This window comes from Metopolophium dirhodum, chromosome 7 (assembly GCF_019925205.1).
Source record: "Metopolophium dirhodum isolate CAU chromosome 7, ASM1992520v1, whole genome shotgun sequence".
Classification (NCBI taxonomy): domain Eukaryota; kingdom Metazoa; phylum Arthropoda; class Insecta; order Hemiptera; family Aphididae; genus Metopolophium; species Metopolophium dirhodum.
In genome coordinates this window covers 28,649,460-28,661,455 of record NC_083566.1, presented here as the reverse complement: position 1 = coordinate 28,661,455, position 11,996 = coordinate 28,649,460, and the positions used below count along the sequence as shown (strand labels likewise).

The 11,996-nt window shown below is 37.2% G+C and overlaps 1 pseudogene; it reads left to right on the top strand.

Annotated features, from left to right (window-relative positions):
- The first annotated feature begins 1,651 nt into the window (after positions 1 to 1,651).
- On the top strand, positions 1,652 to 11,141 carry LOC132949157 (uncharacterized; annotated as a pseudogene).
- The last annotated feature ends 855 nt before the right edge of the window (positions 11,142 to 11,996 follow it).

Genomic DNA, 11,996 nt, shown 5'->3' with positions numbered 1-11,996 from the left:
ACAAAAAAAAGAGCAAAAGATTTCGTAATCAATTTAGATGGCACTACAATAACCAATAAAAACACAACAAAAATGCTAGGAGTAATATTCGATAGACGCCAAACCTGGTCACCTTTCATAAAATATCAAAAAAAATTAACAACCAACTCATTAAAAATAATTAAAATTCTATCCCACACCTCATGGGGCGGTGAATCCAAGTCTCTCCTGAAAATATTCAATGCAACCATCCAAGCCAAAATCAATTATGGCGCAATTCTATACAGATCAGCAGCCAATGCAACTCTAAAACTGATCGACAAAGGAGCCTTTCGAAGCAGCCCTATTCTCAGCATTTATAACTTAGCTGGCGAATCCCCACCTACATTGAAAAGAACAGAATTATTCATAAAATATATAGCAAGACTATCCAGACTCAACAAAGATAAAAATAGTGACGTAAATGACGAAATAACCAAGCTAACCAACGAAAATGCTGCAACCCCAATTAAAATTATCCACAGAGAATAACACCCATGGGATTACTCCTATGCAATCAATACCGAACTAAATGCCCTCTCTAAACAAAATACATCACCTGAGATATTTAGAAGCCATAGGGAAGCGAAGGGAAACGAAGGCGTCGGTATTGCCATCGCACTTAAAAATACTATTATAACATTCAAACTCCCAAATGAGTGCTCAATATTTTCAGCTGAAGCCATAGCCATTCTAAAAGCCATTGAAACAATCCAAACCATTAAACACACAAAGTTTGTAATCCTTAGTGACTCCCTAAGCGCCATGAAGAACATCCAAAACAAAAACAACCCAAATGACATCTCAGTCCTCATCCAAAACGAACTTGATGAAGCCAAAACAAATAAAAAACAAATATCAATAATTTGGATCCCCGGACATACCGGCGTCGCAGGGAATGAAATAGCGGACAAATACGCTAAACTTGCCGCATCGAACAAAAACACAACCAAACTAAACATCTCCTCATACGACGACATCAAAAAGGCAGTCAAAACACAAATAAGGAAAAAATGGCATATACACTGGAACGATGAAGACACAAAACTAAACCATTACTAACCACTGTGTGACGGGGAGTTATAAGGCCGGCACCTCGGGGGTTTTTACACCTTTAGCCATATGTCTCGAGGGCGGCTCTCGCCCAAGCTCACTGGTTTGTCGCAGGTGGTATAGTTCCCCCACTTGGGTAGATGGTTCCCGTGCGGAAAAGGAAGGTGCTCTTCATCACCTCGGTCATCGTTATACGAGGACCCACGTCGGGGTCTTTTGACGTGCCTAACAGGTCTCCCTATCCTCAGTGCGTTGATACGCCCGGAACACGGTTTTTGGTTTCTCCCGTGAGTCCGCGCTCAGCGTTTCGGTCCGCTCCGATCGCTTGCACCTTGAGCGCGGATCTTTTTCGTAGCTGACGGTCGGGCAGTCGTATGTGTAAGCAGATGCTCTGCGATCCTTGAGGACCTGCATTTGGCAAGCTGCCCATCTCTGGGGTTACTGTTGGAATGGCTGGTCTGCCGAAAGCTGCCTAGCCAGTCCTTTTTTCCTTCATTGATGACCCTTTCCTGTTGCCACCGGTAAGTCTCTGAGACCACCTCAAGGTGCTTCCTATTCCCCCGGGAAGCTCGGTTTGGAGATGCGCCCTCCACTGGCGTTGAGATCGGGACGGGGCCCTCAGGTGGCCCGGGGGTGCGAAGACGCCTTCAGGCCGTTCGTCAACCGCCCAGTCCTGTACCCGGGCAGGACATCGTCAGCCGCGGCCTCAATTCCGCGGCTCTTTTTGCTCCTCATGATTCCACACAGTCATGAGTGAGCTTTTCGTGAGGGCGCTCGAGGGTGTAGCCTTGTTTGAGCGCCCTCCCGCCTTCCTACCCATTTCAGACCCTTTTATGGCTTAGCGCATTCTAAACCACCAGGCTGCCACCTTGGAAGGTACAGGTGGCCCAGGAAACCCGGAGGTCCTTGGTCATTTCGCTAGCACCAAGGATGACCTGCCCCGGGCCCTTGTGATTACAGTTCAGTTAACCCGAAGCTCTAGGGCTAGCTTCGTTAAGACCGTACCCCGCCTGCCCCTTTCCCGGACCAGATTAGTCAGCCAGTTTCTCAACGTGACTCGTCTTGGCGCGGTCGGTAGTAGGCGTGTACTTGTACAGGTCGTTCCATCCGCCTGACTCGTCGTGACCCGGTTGGGCCGTCCTTGCCAGGCGGGTGAGCGCCGGTAAGTCTTCACGGGGTTACCTCGATGCCCTTTCAGCAACCTAGGTCAGACCACTCCGGGGGTCCGCCGGCTCCCTCCCGAACCGGCGGGCGCTTCACCATTGCAGGCGCGGGATCACCGGCCCGGTGTAGCCGGCGGCCCCCCAGATCCATCCTCGCTCTGCCGCCTTCAGAGTTCTGGTGTCCTCGTGTTGTCTGTAGCGGTCGGTTTCCGCTCAGAAGCGAGGGATCCGAACCCCCCGTCGCCGTCGTCACCGCAGTTTCTTTAGCAGTTCTTACGGGAGCGGTGGACCTTAGCCCCCGCTTCCTCGCTTCCTCCTAACGTTACTAAGATGTTACCTGCCCGTAGATCAGGCATGTGGATCCTGTCTCCGCCCACTCTTCGGTGATTTCAGTCTTACGGTAACAAATTGTGCTTATTTTGACGACAAACTGAGTTTGCCGGCCCTACGGCTGGTGCGTTCAAGGTTTTGCCACTGGTGGCACCCAGTCGTCGAGGTTGGTTCCGGCGCACAACCCCGGAGTCCTCCCTTCCGGGCTGGGTCATTTGTAAACGATTGACTGAATCCAAATCACCGCCCATCCGCCGATCGAGTCGCCGGTGCGCTTTCCCATCTGCTCGGTTTGATCTCTTCCGCCAGGGACGCATCTTTGCTCATAGCTAATGCGAACCATCTATCGGTCAAGGTACTCATGAGGGATGTTCGGAGAAGTAATCACCCGACGCGACGCCTTAAGCATATAGGAGCTAGCGTCGGCCTTCTGTGATTCTCATCTCCCGCACTCCTGCGAGACGCCAGTGCGCTTTCCCATCCGCTCGGTTTGATCTCTTCCGCCAGGAACGCATCTTTGCTCATAGCTAATGCGAACCATCTATCGGTCAAGGTCCTCATAAGGGATGTTCGGAGAAGTAACCACCCGACGCGACGCCTTAAGCATATAGGAGCTAGCGTCGGCCTTCTGTGGTTCTCATCTCCCGCACTCCTGCGAGTCGCCGGTGCGCTTTCCCATCCGCTCGGTTTGATCTCTTCCGCCAGGAACGCATCTTTGCTCATAGCTGATGCGAACCATCTATCGGTCAAGGTACTCATGAGGGATGTTCGGAGAAGTAATCACCCGACGCGACGCCTTAAGCATATAGGAGCTAGCGTCGGCCTTCTGTGATTCTCATCTCACGCACTCCAGCGAGTCGCTCGTCGGAGACGCCGCGATTGGATCTCGTGTCACCGGTTGATTCACGTAATCAACCGTAAATGGGACGATTGGCTCGGTGTTAGCAAACTTTATAAGTCAGTATCCATCCGCCGGCGACGTGGACGCCCCGGCCTTCGGCAAGCGCCGCGGTCCGTCAACCCCGCGGCGCCCAGCGAAACACACATGCCCCACCTCCTTGGCTGTGGTTTCGCTAGATACAAAACTAAACCAGATAAAAAGAACAACATTCAGTTTGGAAAATCATGAATTCAACCGAAAAGAAGAAACCACTATAAATCGACTCAGAATTGGGCACTCCAGATTAACACATGGATACCTCATGGCAAAAGAAGAACCTCCCACATGTGAAGGATGTGGGACCCCCCCTCACCATCAAACATATACTAACGGAATGCCAACTCTATCAACAGGAACGAATAAACTTCAACATTACAGAAACACTTGATTCACTACTCGGTCCGGATCCCGCTCAAAACAGGAAAATACACCTCAAAGGTTAGGTAACCTCAAAATAGGAATAATTTTTTAAAATCAACTAATTTAAGACCAAATATAATGTAAATGTAAATGTAAATATAATTATGTAATAAAAATATCACAAAAATAAATTGTAACCAATGGCCTATGATGCCGGGTTGAAATAAATAGATCAATAAAAAAAAAAAAAAAAAATATTATTTATTTAGTCACCCGTATAAAAACATCAAAAAATACGAGTCCACGGATTTTTGATTAATAATACCTACTTAATAAGTAGATACTTACTAGTTACTATTAATGATGGTGTGCCATGTTATAATTGGGAAACAAATACAAATAATTAATTACAAAAAAACGACTATACCTACTTATTATGAATACAATAAAAAGTACAAATACATGTTGAAACTTTTTAAATACATTCAAACCAACTTGTTAAACATAAGGATTCTATAATTTGTTTTTCATTTAAGCTTTCTTATTAATCATCAAATAATTAAAAATATAATAATTATGATAAAATTGTAAACATTTACCAGTTGTAATTATGTTGAGCCCTTAAGTTTTCTAAATTTTTTTTAGCATTGCCCGGCATCGTTGAACCATCCATTGGTCTAGTTCATAACACGAATATAGAACTTTTTAATTATATTCAAACCACCAAATTAATATCAATAAGTTTGAATAAATAAATTATTCTAAGATCCAAAATAATTACGATTCTCTCATAATATATAGGCACATAAATTAATTGGAAAAGTTGAAAACAATAATATAACATTTTTTGAAATTAATAAAAGTATAATTTCGGTTATTTTTATATTTACCACTAATTGCTGTAGTTAGGTCGACCAAAATGAATATATGTGATAAAACAATACAAATATTAACCACTACTAAACTATTCATTTTATTAGTCAAATGTAAACTACAATATTATGGTGAAATGAAACACATTAAACATTCTAGTTGTATATGCATGTTTATCATCGTTGTTAGTTATAAATACCTTTTGGGTATTTGTATAATACATTTGTAATTTAATAATGCAGTTGTGTACATATAAAAACACATTTAGGAAAAATAAACAATGACTATATAATATTTTGTTATTAAATAATAATTTTTATTTATTATTTATTTATTATTATTTCCATAATCATTATTCATTGTGTTGTTTATTGTCACTAGCCTTGTGAATTATACTGGTATACCTTAGGGTGGTTAGATTAAATTAAAAGAAATCCGGTACAATAAATTTTAACTTGACTTAATCGTCCTATCTAACCATAACTACTTAATATTATTTTCTTAACATTATTTACCAAATATTAAAATTATAGAAATAAAAAACGTACTCTTATTTTCAACAAAAACTAATTTTTAACATAGTTTACATATTTTTGTACTTCATAATCAAGCTATAGATTTAGTCTCTTATTACCTATATTACTATAATATCTTTATTATAAGGTAGATCTTAAAATATTATTGTTGTCAATGGTTATAGGGAATTTACTAATTTAATTTAAATTTATATCCATCCATAGTTTCTAATGATAAAATATAGCCATATAGGTATTTATTTTTTAATTTAGCTTGTCCTAAACCATTTTATAATGTGAATATTTGTTTTGTGTTAATTAAAGTAAACCTAAAAGTTTCTGAAAAAAACATAAATTGAAATTGTTACCGGTAGTCTTGAAGAATTAAAAACCGCTTCCAAACTGATAATCACATTTGTAGTGGTCATTTTGGTAACCGGTTATCAATTAGAACTATTTCCAAAAACCCCTAAAACCGGTAACCACTTACGAAAAATGTTTTAGATCTTAGCGGACCCACTAACCGAGTTTTTCATAAGCTGTTTCATAGCCTGCTTTGTCGTCAATTTAAACTAAAACTTCCATAATATTTTCTTCGCTTTGCCACCGTGAAGTAATAACATTACAATTTTTTTTTTGTCGTAAATTGAAGCTTGTGTGTTTTAAAAAAAAAGATATTACAATACCTATCTAAAACTTTTTTTCTTTTATTTTAAATTTACTCATATGGATAAGAACTATAGGTATAAACTACTATTAGTTACTAAGTATGTAATTATTCTTCCAAATTTGAACATAAAATAACTAAAAAAACAACTGAGTTTTTATATTTGTTGGTTAATAATAACCTAAGAATAACCTACTTACGTTGTACCTTGTTTTTAATGTTCAATCTTTAGCAATAAAAATTGAATATTTTATAAACTTATAATTTCAAAATCATTTTTCAATTTTCAATTTCATAGGTAACCGTTGTTAAAAATCGAACTTTAATGTTTAAATGCATATAACAAAAAAATTGTACCTTTGTATTTTTAATATTTTTTTACTGATATTGAAATAATATATCAGAAGCATTTATTAAATTTTAATGCTTTTCAACCGAACAAATACAATTTTATTGACATTTATAGAAAATAAAAACTAAAAAGATTGGAATTTTAAAATGTCTTTTAACACCTCAAAACCAGTCAAAATGTTTTGAAAATGTTTGAAAAATGTATGGTGTATAGAAGATTTTAAATTAAACATTCATTGAATATTTTATATTGCATTAACGCCGGTCATTTGTTTTAGAGTTATACCAAAAACAAAATCGATTTTGTTGAAAACCAATTTTGCCTAAAAATTCCAGTTTTTTCTTAATTTGATTTTTTTTTCCCGGTGCTTTTGAAAACGGCATCAGAAAATACCAACTAGATTCACTTTCCTATCAGAAAAGATAGTGTTGAAGAAAATCTAAACATTTTTACTGTCCTATAAAATGATGACAGAAACAAATACAATTTTAAAAATTTTAAATAAATAGACACACATCATTGTACAAACAAGACATTCAACTCAGAATCTAAAATGAACAATTAAATAAATACTAAATTTTTAAACAATAATTGTTTATACTTAAAAAATTGGTTACTTGATTGAAACGACCTTTAGATACTGATCTTATTTTTGTGCAAGTATCTTCTTGAGTTTCCTTCAGAACTGATATAACCAAATGAATAAAAGCCAGAAGGGTTGAAAAGTGCGTTATACATATAAATGTTACTAAACAGACGACTAGATTTTACCGTCCGGTTTTTTATGCAAAACGAACGTAAAGGGCTATAAATAAGTCAAATAGTAAAATATCTATGTAACCTTATGGTAACATTGCACTAAAGTCTTGGGTACAGAATAAAACGTACAGAATCGTGTTCTACCTATTTCACTTGGGACAGATTATAGTACGTACAATTATTATTAAAAAGAAAAGAAAAGAAAACTTCAATTTTTAGAAAATATTAAACAGTCTTTCTGAATATCAGAGTATAGCAGAACAAGTTAATTAGAATTTTTCAGTTAAAATATAGCCTAGTTAGTTCTACTCTACAAAATTACAGAGAGTTCAGAGTAGCCTTTTTATCCTGTGCTCATAAAATTTGCAATTCTGTGGCTGATAAAAATGTAGATAGGTATTACAAGAAAACGTATGAATTTGAAATATGGAATTGTGGTTCCTGTAATGTTCTAGATGTGCATGGATATTTCTTATTTCTTTCCGTTATTTGGCACGCAAGAAAATCATTCGAGATAATCGAATAAAATAATTAATAAGGTGATAAATAATTAATAATTAATATAAAATAATAAATATTATACAGAAATAACTTTTTGATTCTATCAGTTATGTGAAATCGACTAGAAATTGTGGATGGTCAATTTTTTTATTTCATCCAGGTTAACCTAAACTAACCTAACCAGAAATATAGATTGTGACATACATATATATGTTTTAATATTTTATTTTCAAAAAGTCTAATCTTTATTTAAAACTATACAATTATTCCTTCATAGATGTTTTGGTATAGGTAATTTGTTGTACACACATATATTAAGTTGCGTTATAAAAACAGTTTATATATAAATTCAGTGGAATGTTCATGTGTCTACAGTTATTCGTTTGTGAATTACAACAAAATAAGAAAATTGTTACATGAAAAATCAAATGAATATCCAATGTTGTAATAATATGAACTTCAAACGCTCTTAAAAATTTAATTTGACTTGCTTGTAAACATTTTTTTTTTTTTGATAAAGGTAGACAAATTTATGAAAAATCTTGTATTACTTATTAAAATCTTAGCTTCAAATGCTTATAAAAAAAATTGTGACTATGGATTGTTGATATTTTTATCTGTCTTAAATTTTCAAGCTTTTTTTACCCAACAAATTAAATTTTATTAATATTTTATAGAATAAAAAACTAAAAAAATTGAAAACTAAAAATGTCAATTAACAGCTTAAAATAAGTCAAAATATTTTGAAAATGTAATGGTGTATAGAAAATGCTAATATAAACATTCATTCAATATGTCATGTGTCATATGATCATTTGTTTTAGAATAACACCAAAAACCAAAATCGATTTTGTTAAAAATCGAATTCGTGTAAAAATTCCAGTTTTTCCTTTAATATTTTTTTGTTTTTTACGGCGTATTTTAAAACTACCGGGAAATTTCGACTTTTGACCCCCCAAAGTACCAACTATATTCACTTTCCTATTAAAAAAATACTGTTGTAGAAGGAAGAGGAATAAGGAAGAGGTTATGTTCGAGAAACATGAAGAAAAAAAATGTTTATTTATTAGTTAGTAAGTTATTGATGTATTTTAATATTATACTATTATAGGTAGGTACCTAATCTAAAAAACACGGACCGAGGTTACAATAGACCTTTTGAACATTTTTTTCCTCGGGCCGAGTTTACAATCACCCAATCGTGTTGCAAATTTTTTGCGCAATCGTGGTGTTATAAATCGGGTCAAAAAAGGAAAAATTGCACAATCGTGTTGTAGTCTTAAATTATACACTTACGTACAAACAGCACGGGATCCGCTATCTACCACAGGTAGATTGCCCACCTGATAATATACTGCTTTACATATAAATCATGACGACATAATATTTGTTAATTTCCGCTAGCAGTTAGTTGCCATAAAAAAAAAAAGTTACTTATAACGGTACGCCGATTCTATTTTGGTTCATATTAATTTATTTATCTCAAAAAAATTAAAAAATTTGTGCTGTATTATCAAAGAATTTTGACTGACACCTCTCGTGATTTATATTTCTGTGGGCGCCATTGCAGCTACTATAATATAAATTACAAAGCTAGTGACATTAAGCAACACAATGATTATGGGATTAATAAATTATCATAATAACAAATAGTTAATATATAAGTTTCCTAAATGTATATTTGTATGTACACAACTGCAATATTAAACTGCTAAAAAATGTATAAATAAAATATTATTCATGGGTTGTGGGTATATTATTATATTGTATACACAATGATATTTTTAAATGCAATTTTTTCAACAAAATCAATTTAACCTACTAGCTATTTTAGTTATCAGTAATACCTTATAGTAAAATTAATTTTCTTTAATTTTCTAAAAATACTTAAATCACAATAAATTATAAATCATTGTAACTCACAAGACAAGTCATAATAAGCAACACAATGATTATGGAATTAATAAATTATCACAATAACGAATAGTCATTTTATATTTTTCTTAAATGTGTATTTATTGGTACGTACACAACTGAAATCGCTATTCAAATATATTATTTCAATACCAATATGATACTTATATAAACATGCGTTTACAACTTCAAGTTTCAATGCGTTTCATTTTACCAGAATATTGTAGTTTACGTTCTGAAGAATATAATGAATAAATTAATATTTTTTATATGAGAAATTACGTCTATCATCGGGGATTAGGGATTCAGTTCTACGGATTGTGTTCTTTCACGTTTCAATTGTTTGATTTTCCGTGCCTACATTTATGTGCGTCACTAGTAAGCGAGATACTCGTCCTCCAGTCTAATTGACCACCTGCTCCAGCCTGCGACGCCCACAATGACACCACCACCTACTACGTCGGATAAACCAAATAGAACTATAACCACAGTTTCCCAATCTGGGGTGGAAACAAGGAATGTCCTTCAATACCCTACCAAAGTTGAACCTACTCTCGCCGATCTTATCGCTATTATGAATGGCCATGCTAGCGATCATGCACAACGGTTTAACCGTCTGGAAAATCAGTTTAGTGGTTTTACCAAACGGCAAGATTCAGTTGAGTTGCGAGTAGATAAAACTGAAAATAATATCACCACTCTTCACCGCAACTCGATCGTACAGCGAACTGCATACACGAAAACCGATGACAGTGTAGTGAAGATCTACGCCGACGTTGAATCCCTTAAGGAAACTGTGAAACAGATACAATCCAATTTAAAGGATCCTCCGACCCACCCTACATCTCAAGCGCAATCATTCCAGCCGATATACAATTTTACGGAGACCCATATCAATGACTCTCGATAATTACCAAATCCGTATGGCCAGCCTGATGTATCTGCATCAGTTAGACAATCAGAACGTTTTACTGATGATGTGTCCAAGTCCACTGGTCATCGTCAGGATATGTACTCAGAGAAGTTTTTAAACCAGCTGGACCAATACTTCTTGTATAATTGTCCACACGACAGTCAACGTGTTGAACTGTTTCAACGGTGGTTGACTAGAGGTTTCCGAGTATGGTTTGATTCACTTATGCCTGTTCCAACCACCTATGAGGAGGTGAAGAAGTTGTTCCACCAGCAGTTTTGGTCTGCGGCCACACAAAGAAAAATTTGGAATGAAATTTTCTAACCCTATAAATACCACTCACCAATGGGGATCAACACTCATGCTATGACCTGGATTGCTAAAGCTAAATACTTATCTCCCACCCATCGATCAACTTGATCTTGTTGGCATAATCATACAGCATTATCCGTTTACGTTGGGGATGGCCATCCGTGGTCGGGGCCCCCAAACGACGAATGCCTTATTGTCAGTATTGACAGAGATTGAGGAATCCACATCCTTCTGCGAGGCCCCAGGCCCCGCCAGTCAGACCACGGGCCAACTCAATCAGCACGGAACCACGACCAGCCACCACGAGATTCGCAAAAACGGAGAGTATATCAGCCACGTAATAATAATCGCAATAACTACCGAAACGGTCCGAATCGAGGTCCCCAAAATGATCACCGTCCTCCCGCTCATAACGGAGAACAGATTCATCAGCTAAACGCTTCGGAAAACGAACCACAGTCTCGCCAGTGAATACGGCACCTGACGAGACTGGATTGTCATCCGATTGCCACCCACCGATCACCACCTCAAACGAATTCCAGGGACACGTTCCACACCGTCCAGAAATTCCCGTCGAAGTGTTTGGTGTGTCTGGTTCTGCCTTGCTCGATTTCGGAGCATCCGTTTCGGCCATATCCGAAGAATTTTTTGCCAACATCAAGAACCGGTCTCTTTCCCCTAAGCTTTTGTCCATCTTACTTGTAACTGGAGTTACCATCTCAACAGCCGTGCGTGGGAGAAGTAAGAAAATCACGAAGCAAGTCTTCATGCCACTGGTCTTGTTTGAAAAAGACGCCCCAGGTGTTTTCCTCGTGGTCCCACATCTTGCTATCCCCATAATTCTTGGACATTGTTCTTGACTATTCTGAATACTGCATCAAATTTCCTGAATGGGGAAAAGAATATTTATTCAGAGGCGACGATGGAGAGGTTCCAGCTGCGCAGATTACCCGTCTAAATGTCCTTTATACTACCGAACACGTTGTGTCCACTGGATTGGAAAATTCCTCGCTAGTATGGATAGTTTAGATAGATTTTCATCACCACCTCAAAATTTGGAAATTAACTGTACTAACAATCACGTATGTTCCAGAGATCCACTAACAAATCGGCTCAAAAAACTTATGTTCAATGACGCTGAGATTACGGCCGAACGACAACAAGGTCTATTATGTCTTCTCAAGGAATTCACTCACATTTTTAGTGACCGTCCTGGACTTAACCAGCTATATATGTGCTGTTTCACCGTGTCCGAAGATGTACCGTTCAAGATTCACCCATACCTAGTGCCTTTTGCCAGACGACCTGCGGTAGAGAAGGAACTCC